Source organism: Diplotaxodon limnothrissa, linkage group LG20 (genome assembly GCF_057381915.1).
Source record: "Diplotaxodon limnothrissa isolate DT_005_m linkage group LG20, D_limnothrissa_male_GT1.1, whole genome shotgun sequence".
NCBI lineage: Eukaryota > Metazoa > Chordata > Actinopteri > Cichliformes > Cichlidae > Diplotaxodon > Diplotaxodon limnothrissa.
The window spans coordinates 27,611,138-27,625,484 of record NC_140615.1 but is presented as its reverse complement, the minus strand read 5'-3'; the positions used below and the strand labels follow the sequence as shown (position 1 = coordinate 27,625,484).

The following is a 14,347-nucleotide window of genomic DNA, read 5'->3' as shown; positions in this document are numbered from 1 at the left end:
TGTGAAAGTCAGTGTAATACATGTCAGCCAGTCGGCCAGCACAAGTTGGACTGCGATGCCCTGCCTGATCTTATGACACCTGCAGTTTATCTCAACACCCTTTGGAAGCATCTGACTCCAGGTCCAGCTGGACTAAACAAGAGTTTTCAGATAAATAAATAAATAGACAAACAAGCCCCACCTCCTAAGAGTATGTTCCTCAGAATAGCAACATCTGTGCTTTTGCATTTTGAATGAATTTGTTTTAGTAGTAACAGAGTATTTTTACATTGTTGTATTGACGTTTTTACGCCAATAACAACAGCAAAAAAAGTCCTTCTTCCGTGTCTGAGAATTTTCATCTGTTCAGTCAGTCCATCTGTTGACTCTAAACCCACCGATACAGACCTGTACTTTAACGGGAAGTACACTACATTCCAATAAATGCACTGTTTGTTTTGGACTAGCACAGAACTTCTCACATATGTCCCCCCTACCTTTTGTGTTAAATGTTTGCCACCTCATAATTTTCCCCAGAACTTAAAGGCATGCAATGAGAAGAAGAAGAAAAAATCCATCATGTGTGAAAAGGAGAGCTCAGGCCGAAAGTGGAATTACCCCTGACTTTTTGCCAAAAAAGAGACACTTGCAGGCCTGAGCATCACATGTCTGTCATAGGTGTTTTCCAGTCAAACTGTGTCAAACTGCAAAAGCCACTCTTGTTTTTGTTTTGTTTTTAAAATCTTGACTGATCGGTGTTTTCTTGTTGTTGCCACAAGAGGGGGTAAGTTACAATAATCCCCCGGTCACTACTGAGCCCTATGGCAACAGACGCACAAGCTAGAAGACCCACGGGGGCTCATCACAGCCCCACTGCTTACATCATAACGCATATTATTACTACTATTATTATTATCATCATTTCGGAATCCGTTTCGGAATCATTTCACATTAAATGGATATAGGCTACACACAGTGCATTCACGCTGTCTCATTTCCTGACTGTCCAGAGAGACAGCGAGAGGAGATACGGGGACACGGAGAGAGAGAGAGAGAGAGTGTGTGTGTAGGGTTAGAACTGAGAGAAGGGGAGAGAGAGCGAGAGAGAGGGAGAGAGATAGACATGCACAGAAGAGGAGGAGGAGGGGGAGGCTCCTGATACCAAGACACGGAAAAGCAGGGGAGGGAAAGAGAGAAAGAAAAAGGGGCTGGTGGAGGAAGAGGAGCGGGGAGTTGGAGAAAACGGGGAATAAGACTTACAGAGAGCATACAGAGGAGAGGAAGGAGAGTACCTAGTGCTTTGGACATCCCCTCCTTTCTTCTCTTAGGCTGTCACACCAGATTGGACTCCGAAGGACCGACACCACGTCCACCCCAGACCCCATGGGGTAACAGGTATGTCTGACTTCCTTATATTACTAGTAGCCCTTTAAAAAAATACAGCGTTCAGCCTCTCTCCCTTTGGTAACAGGTTTAAGATTTCATTGAGACGCGGCGGATATCGCAATATTTCCATGGCTTCAGGCTCTATCTTACCAACAATTAGTTTTCTGCCTCACGGAGCCATCGCGTCTACAGCTGATAGTTGGTGGGCGCACAGGTTGGAGACATGACACAATGCAACTCTTCACAAATCGTGGCGCTATAGTAGTTGGCCATCGGAAAAGCTACTGTATGAAGGCCTGTCTGTCTGTTTTTTATTTCTTTCTGTTTTTTTCTCTCTCTCAGTGCTTTTTAGTCTAGTCCGTCGGCATCATGTTAGCCACGCAGAGTGCATTTTGACAGCGATATACCCGACCGAGTGAGCAGGCAACAGTCTGAAAGTACGCCTACCTGTTCCATACGTGACAGCCAGCTGTCTATTGCGCTTGTTGATATTTGGAGAAGCTGTAATTTGTTGAATGGATACGCATATTAAAGCCATATTCCACACATTAGGCGGCGAATTATTAAACAGATAGACCAAAAAAATCTATTCCTGTCCACTTTGCTGTGTTTTTCCACATGTGTTTGAATATACTACCAAACTGCTTCAAATCCAAATGAATATTACTAGTATAAATGGGTAGTAAAATATACTTTTTTCATTGTTAGCGCGCAGGAAGAAAATGCAGTTTCCAGTTTGCGTAATTTACGACTGGTTTTGAATAAAAACCATGCACCACTTAGTCAAACGTGTCCTTTTGACTTTTCGAAAAAGCCCATCTTTTAGGTTAGGCAGGTGTATGTGACACTTGCCGACACATACGTAATTTTTCTCTTGGGGTTCGTGTCAGCTCCTCGAGTTTGACGAAACCACCGGATCCTGCTGAATTTTTTTACAAAGTTTTGAAAAGCATGACACGATATCGCCACACTGATTGGGGTGTGGGAGGATTGTGAAGCGCACACGCCGTACCAGAAAATACGAGTGATGCTCCGTACAGCCGTCTGGAGGGGATTCAAAATGAAAGCGCTCTGAGTCTGGAAGACAAGGGCTTAAACCCTCCTCCTTCTCCCCTCGATTAACCTCCGTTTGGGGGATTTCTCCAGCTGGAAATTTCTGCTGCGTCAACACCCAACCCTAGAGTACCAGACAAGACAGAGGGGGGATTTTGTTTGCAGATGGTGCTCTTGGGTATTTTTTTTCTTCTTCTTTTCTTTTTTGTAATTGTTGAGGTACAGCTGATCATCATCTGATCCGCGTTGAGAGTTGAAAAGAGAGTGGCGTCAAGTGTTTTCTGTTTATTAAAGCTGAAGCGTCTCTCCCGCTCGGTCTGTCTCCAGCGCTGTGGGTACAGTGTATGTCTGCTGTCTGTGTCTGCCCTCTCAAACCGGTCAGTTCCGTCTTCCTCCATTTTCTACCATGCTTACCATGTGAGAGGGGAACAACCCCACTTCATTCACGCTCTGTAAAGAAAACGGCGGTGGGCCCCTAGCTGTTGTGCATCCCCTGCACAGCCAGGTGAGCGCTCAGCAAAGAGATCTATGCATTGCTCTAATCACTGTCCATTATCACAGGGGATTTCAAACTTTAATATAACATAGGACAAACTTAGACTGACGCTGGGATTTATTCCTCATGAGATTATTTTAATTATTTCATCTTGTTATGTATAACCTACATCAGTTAAAGCCTGTTTTTCAGAATAGGCAGAAGCAAAGTTACAAGTTACAAAAGTCAGCGAGAGAAGGCTGAGAAGACATATACTTGGGCTTTTTTGTGCTAACACAAATCAAACAAAAACACTGCAGATTTAAATCGTGCCCTTTTGGCTTATAGCTTTGTAATGCCAGTTAGATCTAGGTCTTTTCCTCTGTTTGACATCATCTAACTGGATCTCTGGGATTAAGAGACCATCAAGCCATTTTTCCAAATTGTCTTAGGCCTCTCTCTGGATTTGTCTGGTTACTTTGTCCTTCCTACTACTCAGTTAAGAGTTGGCGCTTGATATGATAAATCCTCCAAAGTCTTTTATTCAGTAATTCAATTACTGTAGGCTTGTCTGTGTGTGTGTTTGTGTGTTTGCATGCATGCCATGCACATTTTGCAAAGTCCTCATGAGGAGTTGAAAGCCTAATTATCTTCTTTTAATGCCTACAATCCTCAGCTGTTCTGGCATTCAAACACATTTCAATATGCCATCCATACTGTCACCTTAGCTTCATCCACAATCCTGTCTGTGGGTCCTGACATGACATCCCAGTGGGGCTGCTTCCCTAAAGTGGGGTTGTGTAGTATCATTATTGAGAACAGTGAATGTCAGTGTTTCTGTGTGTGTGTGTGTGTGTGTGTGTGTGTGTGTGTGTGTGTGTGTGTGTGTGTGTGTGTGTGTGTGTGTGTGTGTGTGTCTGCACCTCCATCTGTGTGTTCCACGGGGAGAATATAATACAGACCAAGACAACAGTTACAAGGATGAGTGGAGGAGGAGTGTAGGCGAGATCGGCCGAAAGATGGAAAAAATATTAGCTGCGCGTGTTCTTGTGGGACTGCAAAGCAGGATTTGAAGCACTTTACACTTGTGCATTCTCTCATGAATGGACCTTTTGAAGTTGATTAAACAAGATTAAGTGCATCAGCATGACTTTTCTGTCTTTTTCTCGGTTGAAACCAAAGTTTCCCATCGTGTTTGCTGGAGGCTGGCGGAGGTTGTTGCACTGAATAATATCCACACGCCGCAGCAGATTTTGGACATCTGTGGGAAACGGTGAGGGTGTGGCTGTGTGTGAATAGAGGGTGAGAAAATGAGAAGGAGGGCTCTTGGTTTGGGTGGTGGTCAGGTATGAAGCTCAAAACTATGGCCTCTTCATTGTGTGTGTGTGTGTGTGTATGAATGCAAGCCTGTAGCTGTGTAGGTGGTACTCAGGTTGTGGGCTGAACTGTGTGGTAGCGAGTTGGTCGACTTCAGCTACGCAGACCCTGGGGATGTAGTGTACTACACCCTCACAACATCAAGCGTGTGTTCATATAAACAGTGTGGCAATACTCTAAACAGTAAGTTTATCTAATTTACAATACATTTTCCCAAAAGATAGAAGGATCAGTGCTCCACAAAGACACATTTGTCCCTGTTAACAACCTTGTACTTGATTCATCTCCCTGTCTCTATCTCTCCCTGCCAGTTTTCTCAACCCGATTGCCCCTCAGAGCTTACTTGTTAATGGGAACACCTGTTTGGTTAATTCACTGCAAAATGAACCACTTACTCTGGCATGTACATGTCTTACATGACACAACACATCTCTCTGGAGTTTTGTGACAACTCTGTTTCCTACCTGTTACATCGTGGATATTATAATTCTCACATCTATTTCATTTTTAGACAGTTTGGCACATATTAACCCCCCACCTGCCCCTACCCATATCTCTACCAGTTCCATCCCCCCATTTCGTAATAGCTCCCGAGGCCCTTTAGCTTAACTGGTTCTATAGCTCATTGTGCAGGGATGAATACAGGTGTTCCTAATCCCCATAGGGTTACACGGATGCTGTGGGGGATGTGTGTGCGTCCATGTATTTGTGTGTAACAGCTGGCTTCCCTTTCTACTCATTTGACATACTCTATCTGCCCCCAGCAGAGAGAACAGGTGAGTTTAATCCATCCCCACCCCAGACCCGCACACATGTGCAGAATTACTCCCTACCTCTCACATATATCTTAATATTTCATAGCGTTGTTTGCGCTCACAGGACGTCAATGAAAATAACAATCTGTTAAGTTCCTTTCTTTCGTTACTTTGTCCCTGAATTTTAAATTAAAAGGTCGTTTCCAGTTTTTAATCTTTTTTTTTGTCTTTTACACTTCAGAAGAAAGATTGAAGTCCTGAAGGAAAATTTAAATTTGATTGCTGCTAAAAATAAATGCAAGGGAATTTTGAAAATTTTTGCTTGGGAGCTGTTGATATTGCAAAACACCTTTTTGGATCACACATTCCTGAGAAAACAGATGACGGATTTCACTTTGCGTGCTCTCACCAGGGTGTGTTTTTCTTTTATTTAGGAATGTGGAGCAGAACGGCTTTTTTTCCAGGGAGCCATCATCACACAATGCTTATCAGCTTCATGAGCAATTTTCTGGAATTGGCAACATTATCTAACAGCAGTTATGAATTGCATCAATGCGTACATTCGGGCCAGCTTGTGAAAACCGATCAGATCCTCTCCATTATTTCGTCACCGCACTTCTAATTGTTGCTTTAATATTCTGTGCGTTTTCACTTGCTCGGAAGCTGTCAAAACAAAATTGCAACAAGTGAAGTGAAGATGGCAGTTTTGCACGTCAGGTAATGCAGGCCGGTTAGATAACAAACACATATTATCTTCCAGTTAGCATTCTGTCTGTTGGTAATAAACAAACAAGAGACAAAACAGAAATTATATCTGTTTTCTTATCCCTTTAAGCTTGCTTATTTACACTACATATTTCTCCGTCTCAGGCAGTTAGCAACTGTGCCCTTCATGTTTTTTTCCATTAACGCCTTTGGTGTTAAGCTACAGATTACCCCATGTTTTAGGATATTCTGACTCAAACTTTTATATCTCTGTGGGAAGTATGAAAAAAATCAGCTTTTTAGAGTTAATCTGTCTTTTTGCATCCAAGTTATTTAAAAAAAAGGACTGATCACAGTAATTTGCAAAAGAATGACACACAAGAACAACGTCTGCGTTATGAACCTGTGATACTGTTTCACCACTCTCTAGTAATGAGCTGACATGGGACTGATTAGCGTTGTTGTTCGCATGATTTGCTTTTGTTGATAAAAACATATTTTATCTTACCCAGACTTTCTTACCTCTTTCTAGATGATTAAATGATTTCTGCCTCTTTTGCAAATTGTTTTACTCGTCCTTGAATATTTCCAATTGTCACTGTTTTTGGCTCAGTGTCATATGTATATATGCTGGGTAGGCCGTCCTTAATGCATAATCATTACCTGGCGTGGATGAACTGGTAAACCAGTGAGAAAATACAGTCTGCACGAGCGCGCTCGCTCAGTTGAATTATTTTATCAACAAGATAGTTGGCGTCCTCGTCTCTCCACTTTGCAGAAAGGTCACCATCTCCTTAGTCAAATTTATATAAGCCATTAGAAACTTGAAGGTTTTTGGGCTTAGAAAAACCTCTTTGTTGAGGTCTGGAGTTTGCAGACTGTTGAAAGCTTCATATAAGTACATGGTTGTTAGTTGTTATTTTCCCAGTGAAAGAGTTTGTCTTTTATACACATAGTGTGAGCATTTGATGAGAAATTGAGCGGCTTTGAGCAAATACATCTTTAGAAACAGTCAACTAGCCTCGGGCTCTGGCTGGTGAGAGATTTCCATATCAAAGCTCAGGTGAGAGAACGAGACAGGGGAGGCAGAGCGAGGAAGGAAAAGAGGGAACGTGAAGGAGAGAGAATGGAGAGGGGGGTGACTGTCTTGGAGGAGGGGTGGTGGTGGTGATGAAACAGACATTCATTCCAAAAGCGCTCTAGCCCTTGTTATTCTGTCGCTTTTTTTTGTGCAGCACAGTTTAGTCTGTGTGTGTCAGTGCTGTCTGTCTCAATCTAAACTCCTGCATAAAAAAACACACACACGCAGAAAGGAAGGTTGGCAGGACTCAAATACAAACCAGCACCTTTCTGTACTCAAATAGCACACAAAAACTGTCTCTACAACCTTATGTTGACTGGCTCTGACCGCAGAAACAGTGTGTGGAGCAGAGAATGGTTTTCTCCCACTAATACTGAATAACATCTGACCTGTAAGCTTCTGCCAATATTTGGATCTCAGTTTAATATTAGTACTGTAGCATAGAGCCATCATTTTCCCTGGAACTATTTCTCTTCTTTAGCTATAAGTATCAGACCCATGGAATTGATGGCGACACTCTAATTAATGGATAGAGTTTTCGTTTGACGCTTTCAAAGATGTGTGTGTGCCTCCGTATGTGTGTGCGTGTTTCTGACGAACATTATTCAGCTTTGTAGAGTTTTGTAATCCAGCCATGGACTCAGGCTAGAGTGCTAAAGTGCTGCTAACAAGGCCTGTTTAACATTCTCTCCCCTGCTCAACATACAATTATTCCACTTCGCTGCCATTAACATGTACAGTAGGACTGGGCTTTTAATTGGCCTGATATGACTAATGCCAGATCAACTTGGATTTGCTAATTAGTTTTTGCTTTAAAAGTGCCATCAGGACATGAAATATTCATTGATGTGAGGTGGAGCGAGGACTGTGGGTGGTATTAGTGGGATATTAGTGGTATAGGCAGGCTGCTCGAATGTGCTGGGAGAAGAGATTGAACCTACGTTGGCCTGTTGTGGTCGGTTATTCATACTTTGGGTGAGGTGTTAGTTTTTTCGTCATAATTTCAGACACCCACACACACACACACACAAAGAGAGACACGCACACAGATTCGTTGCGCTCACGCACGCACGCACGCACACCACCTCCTTTCTCAACATCACAAGGCCACCTCGTCGTCTCCAGCCTCCACCTCTTCTCTCTTTCTCTCCCGCTCTCACTTCCCCCTGTGCCCTTCTCCCCCTTCCCATTATTTCATCTCCTATTTTTTTCTTCTTGCCTTCTCATCTCACATCCTCTTCTCTCCTAACCTTTCTGCGTTCCTTCACTTTGCCCTAGCCCCCCGTCGTCCCCGCGCCCACCTCCCCTTGCTCCGTCCCAGCTGTATCAACCTGACTTTTTTCTCTCCAGGCCTCTTCTTCCTCATCCTCTCCCTCCACTTCCTCCTCCTTCTCCAAATTCTCCTTTTCTTTTTTTCCCCTCCCACTCCTTAATCTTCCACCTCTCCTCCTCCGTCTCTCCTCCACCACCCCCTCCTCTGCTGTAAGTGGGCCAGGTGCCTCATGTGGCCTCCCCTACTCCATTTCTCATTTTTACCCTCCCTCTACTCCTTTTCTCATTTTTACCCTTTCTCTGTTCCCTTTCTCATTTTTATCCTTCCCCTTGACCCTAGCGCATATTTATACATTCTGTTAATATGAAAAGTTGCAGGGTCCAGTTTTCTGCCAAATACACCAACAGACTTAGCTCAGATGCGGTATTACCTGTGAAGATAAGCCGTTCAACTTGCAGTAAGTTTTCTGTTAGGACTGGAGGAAGTTATTTCACTTCAGAAAGGTTTTAACAAAGCTTTTTTTTGTTGTTCCAAAACCACGTCCTTTGTGTGTTTACATGTGAAATTCATAAATCAACGAAACAAGTGGACCTTTGTCATAGTGGCCGTACATTTTATGGGCTCTTCGGTGTCAGTGTAGTTCCCTTTATGAACAAAAGAGGTGAAGCCAATCCACATGGGAACAGAAGTGAGTAGGTTCACATCCCTTTTTCGGTGGCAAGGGGCAAATTTCCCCAACGGCCCTGTCACCACTCTTTCCAACACCGCATTTTCAAACATGTACGGGCACACACACACACACTAACTGAAACATGCATATGTAAGCGTCATTGTTGCTGTCTTTTTGTTCTCTTCTAGCACAGTGAGATGGCATTGAGCTTTTCACCTCTCTCTATTTTTTTTCCTCACTCTTCCTCTTTTCACTCATTGCCATTCTGTCTGCCTTTGTCTGTAGCTGGCTCTATCCCCGTGCCCTCATCTTTTTTACTCTATCTTTTTCACCCCCGCATCCCTCCCTCCCTCCCTCCCTCCTGTCTTGTATCTCACCTCCCCCCTCCTGGTTGTTTTGGTGTGTGTGCTGGTGTGTCATGAAGGGGGTGGCAGTTGATTGGTGGTTGGTGGTTTGGACAGACACCTGATACTGGCACTGGCTCACAATGTGGGAATGTGTGACTTCTTCAAAATTAGGTTTCCGTGGTGGGTGTTGTCCTTAGCGATGGTGAGCACCATGGTGAGAGTTTACACAGTGGTCCTTTTGTCCTTCCCTCACTCATTGTGTTTCTTATGCCTTCTTCTCTTTATGAATTTACAGTTCTTTCCATTGCTGTCTGGGGGTCGGGGAGGTGGGCGGGCAAGCAGTAGTTCCAAAAGCCTGCAAGCCATGGCAGCAGTCAACAGGTGACAGTCAGCGTCACGTTCAACTTAACGCTGGCTGAGTGAAGAGACAGACAGATAAGGAGGGAGGGGGTGACAGAAAATGAGGTATCAGGACCGAAGTGAGGATTGAAGTGAAGCGTTTGTCTGATCAAGCCTCACTTTTCGTCAGTCACAGTGGACATAATGGCCTTGAGCCACTCTTCCGTCAATGCAAATGTCCTTTAAAAAGTCCCTTTTTTATAAAAAACAACAACAACAACAACAACAAAAAAACAATTACATTCCAACAAAAGAAACTTTACTTGAAACTTTACCTTAAATCCACTTCTTTTTTTTGCCAGAAGCTTTCGGAGGTATGCCATTAAAATGGAGCAGTTACTCCATGCACAGCACAGCAGCGAAACAAGGAAGACAACGAGTGTAATTGATTTTGTATCTTTGCTGATTACTCTAAGAATTTAGTCAGAAGAGGAGCTGCAGCCTTTTTGTTGAAGAGGTAGAGCCTCCATATCGATGCTATGCATTGACTAATGCCTGTGGTGATACCCTGTGTCATGTACTAAACTCTTAAGTCTTGTGGACTTAACACTAAGTGTTTAGTTCTCCAGAAGTCCACTAAGCAGTGCAGTAGATGAGAAACCTAATGAGTCTATACTGACGGTTTTCCATACTCCCTCCTTCTTCTTTTGCAGCTTGAAGGCTACTTTTTTCCACCTCCTTCCATTTCTGTTGCTTTTGTATTAGTTCCCTGTCTCTCCTCCTCTCTTTCCGTTCTCTTACATCTCCTGTCTCCCTGCCTCTTTCTTACCCTTCACTGTCTCTTTTCTGACTCCAAAATGCGAGTCTCTCTATATTTAGATACTCTTCTCCTCTCCCCTTGATTTCTCTCCCTTTATCTCACCTCCTTTTTTTTTCTGCCGTTGAAGGACAGATTTGCAAAAGCACTCCAAGATTCATCAGTGTTGTATAGCAGCTGCTTTTTGATCAGCTTGATGAGTGACAACACAGCCCCGGGCTATTATATACAAATGTGTTTTTATAAACGCTTCGCTCACTATATGTAAATCCCAGAGCTGCTCAGTAGTACAGTTAGTTTTGGGAGTGTTAGTCACGAGTGAATATTGTATGTGGAGTGCTAAGCTAATACAGTACAATGATGTGTTTATTTTATTTTTTTTAAATGTTTAGTTTTATGTGCGCTCCAGAGTGTTTGTGAATAAGATTAGCAGGGAGTAAAGTCTCGTAATATTTGCTCAGGGTGATGCAGGGTATGCCTGTTGAACCTGTGAGTACACACTTAAGCTGTCGTGGGTTTTTTTTTTTTTGCTCCCCTCTTTGCGTGAGCTCATTGTAAGCTGTGGCCCAGTGTGGATTTGAGAAAGATGCCTCTGTTTGCTGTCTGACAGAGCGACAGTCTCACCAAGTTACCCTAACACACACAGACACACTTTCTGGACGCCCGCCTCGGCACCAGATAGCGACTGGCCACCAGCAGTGAGTCACCATCATTCAGTCATTCAGCTGTACATCGAAAAACCACACACTCCAACAAACAACAATTAGCTTTCAGCTGTCAGACATTTCAGACATGTAGTCCTTGAGGCCTACTATACAACGTGATTTTTTTTTTCTTTTTTTTTTTACGTTGTCTTCCTCCTCTCCTGGTAACCCTTTGTCTCATTTCCTCCTCACTGTTCACTTGCTTTATGTGTGTATATGTGTGTGCTTGTGTCCTAGTGTGTGTTCTTGCCTGAGACCTTTGGAGCTGGTGGCTGCAGTGACTGTTTTAACAGCTCGGGAACAGCCTGCTTGTGTTCTTTGTGGTGCAGTCATGTACAGTCGTGTCTAGCTGAGTCGTGACAGGTTGCTTTTTTGCTGTGACAGGTTTTGTGTTAAGACCTATGAGAGGGTCTGGACAACCACACACACACACACACACACATTTGCACACACACACACAGCGAGTGGCTCGCTGGCATGGAGAGGAAGAGAGAGAGAGAGATCAGAGTAAGTGTTAAATGTGAGTTCTGAGCCAGTCCGTAGCCTTATATTGTCATCATCGCTCTGGCCACAAAGCCATTTGGTGCTTTTGAAAACAGAACTGAGATTTGCCAAAATAAGAGAAACTAGAGGAGACGAGATGAGGGGATATAAAAACAAGCCCAGGGGAGAAGAGTACAATAAATGAAAATTATGCCTTTTAAACAACTTGAGTCATCAATTTTGTAATTTTATTTCGTTTGGGCTTTATTGTGACAGGGTGGTTTGAGAGTGGACGAGAAAGTTTAAGCGGGGTGAAGATACGCAGCAAATGGCTCGGGGTAGAATCAAATCTTGGCCTCTGCAGCACATATTTTACCTGCTCAACCCAGTGAGCACCCTACTGTAGTTTTGTTTTTTAGTAGCTGCTGTAGTCCAACTCATTAATGGGTAGAAGTCAAACAGCAGAATCTCTTGCTTCTTTTATGTCGAGTTTTGGCCAAGCTTAACCTTTTGTGCAAGGAAACATACAGTGGGGCAAAAAAGTATTTAGTCAGCCACCGATTGTGCAAGTTCCTCCAGCTAAAATGATGACAGAGGTCAGTAATTTGCACCAGAGGTACACTTCAACTGTGAGAGACAGAATGTGAAAAAAAAAAATCCATGAATCCACATGGTAGGATTTGTAAAGAATTTATTCGTAAATTAGGGTGGAAAATAAGTATTTGGTCAATAACAAAAATACAACTCAATACTTTGTAACATAACCTTTGTTGGCAATAACAGAGGTCAAACGTTTACTATAGGTCTTTACCAGGTTTGCACACACAGTAGCTGGTATTTTGGCCCATTCCTCCATGCAGATCTTCTCGAGAGCAGTGATGTTTTGGGGCTGTCGCTGAGCAACACGGACTTTCAACTCTCGCCACAGATTTTCTATGGGGTTGAGGTCTGGAGACTGGCTAGGCCACTCCAGGACTTTCAAATGCTTCTCACGGAGCCACTCCTTTGTTGCCCGGGCGGTGTGTTTTGGATCATTGTCATGTTGGAAGACCCAGCCTCGTTTCATCTTCAAAGTTCTCACTGATGGAAGGAGGTTTTGGCTCAAAATCTCACGATACATGGCCCCATTCATTCTGTCCTTAACACGGATCAGTCGTCCTGTCCCCTTGGCAGAAAAACAGCCCCATAGCATGATGTTTCCACCCCCATGCTTCACAGTAGGTATGGTGTTCTTGGGATGCAACTCAGTATTCTTCTTCCTCCAAACACGACGAGTTGAGTTTATACCAAAAAGTTCTACTTTGGTTTCATCTGACCACATGACATTCTCCCAATCCTCTGCTGTATCATCCATGTGCTCTCTGGCAAACTTCAGACGGGCCTGGACATGCACTGGCTTCAGCAGCGGAACACGTCTGGCACTGCGGGATTTGATTCCCTGCCGTTGTAGTGTGTTACTGATGGTGACCTTTGTTACTTTGGTCCCAGCTCTCTGCAGGTCATTCACCAGGTCCCCCCGTGTGGTTCTGGGATCTTTGCTCACCGTTCTCATGATCATTTTGACCCCACAGGATGAGATCTTGCGTGGAGCCCCAGATCGAGGGAGATTATCAGTGGTCTTGTATGTCTTCCATTTTCTGATGATTGCTCCCACAGTTGATTTTTTCACACCAAGCTGCTTGCCTATTGTAGATTCACTCTTCCCAGTCTGGTGCAGGTCTACAATACTTTTCCTGGTGTCCTTCGAAAGCTCTTTGGTCTTGGCCATGGCGGAGTTTGGAGTCTGACTGTTTGAGGCTGTGGACAGGTGTCTTTCATACAGATGATGAGTTCAAACAGGTGCCATTCATACAGGTAACGAGTGGGGGACAGAAAAGCTTCTTACAGAAGACGTTACAGGTCTGTGAGAGCCAGAGATTTTCCTTGTTTGAGGTGACCAAATACTTATTTTCCACCCTAATTTACGAATAAATTCTTTACAAATCCTACCATGTGAATTCATGGATTTTTTTTTCACATTCTGTCTCTCACAGTTGAAGTGTACCTCTGGTGCAAATTACTGACCTCTGTCATCATTTTAGGTGGGGGAACTTGCACAATCGGTGGCTGACTAAATACTTTTTTGCCCCACTGTATATGGGAACTTGATGCGCAACATATCACTGAAATGAACAAGTCACAAAAGTTAAAGAAAGTCCAATAATAATATCATTCAATAACTCTCTATAGTTGGATTTTTGAAGTTTAAAGTATTTCACCGAGTGCCCTAGAAAGGGTTAACGCTACGGCACCCAGCACCACTTTTGTTATTCTTTTTCTATGTTTGATGTGGAAGTACAGTACTTAACTCCCTGCGCAGAGTCTAGGTTGGATGATATGTTAAATGTTTCCAACTGGGTGGGTGCTGTCAGTTCAAAAACTGGTGACTGCCAATATATTCACAAAGGTGTGAATGTGGTGTGTGTGTGTGTGTGTGTGTGTGTGTGTGTGTGTGTGTGTGTGTGTGTGTGTGTGTGTGTGCGTGTGCGCGTGTGTGTGTGTGTGTGCAGGGAACCCCTACACCCATATGCACTTGCTTGTTGTAATCAAAGCAAAATCTCCTCTCAGATATTTGTTTGGTTTTAAACTGGACAAAACCAGTAAGCTTTGGGGGTCCAAGTGGAAGCTATAAGATGTTAGGAATCTTTGTACACTTTAACTATACAACCTTATATGTTATTCAATGATCAATATCTCCAACCAGTAACGTGCGGCAGTTGTTGCTTCTGTTAGCTCACATGCTTGTCTGACATGAGAACAGAGACTTTCACACCGGTTCTTTGTTCTGCAGTACTTAACATCAACTATACAATGCCAGGTCTCCGCTGCACTAGATTTGCCATTCAGAATCTCGCTTTCAATCT

The 14,347-nt window shown here is 43.5% G+C and overlaps 1 protein-coding gene across 2 annotated transcripts in view; it reads left to right on the top strand.

Moving 5' to 3' along the window:
• The first annotated feature begins 1,228 nt into the window (after positions 1 to 1,228).
• The window catches only part of zbtb46 (zinc finger and BTB domain containing 46), a 59,230-nt gene continuing 46,111 nt past the window's right edge, over positions 1,229 to 14,347 (top strand). For both annotated transcript variants that reach the window (XM_085344655.1, XM_085344654.1), the window contains exon 1: positions 1,229 to 1,374. The gene's annotated coding sequence lies outside the window, so the exon portion shown is untranslated. The remainder of the gene's footprint in view (positions 1,375 to 14,347) is intronic.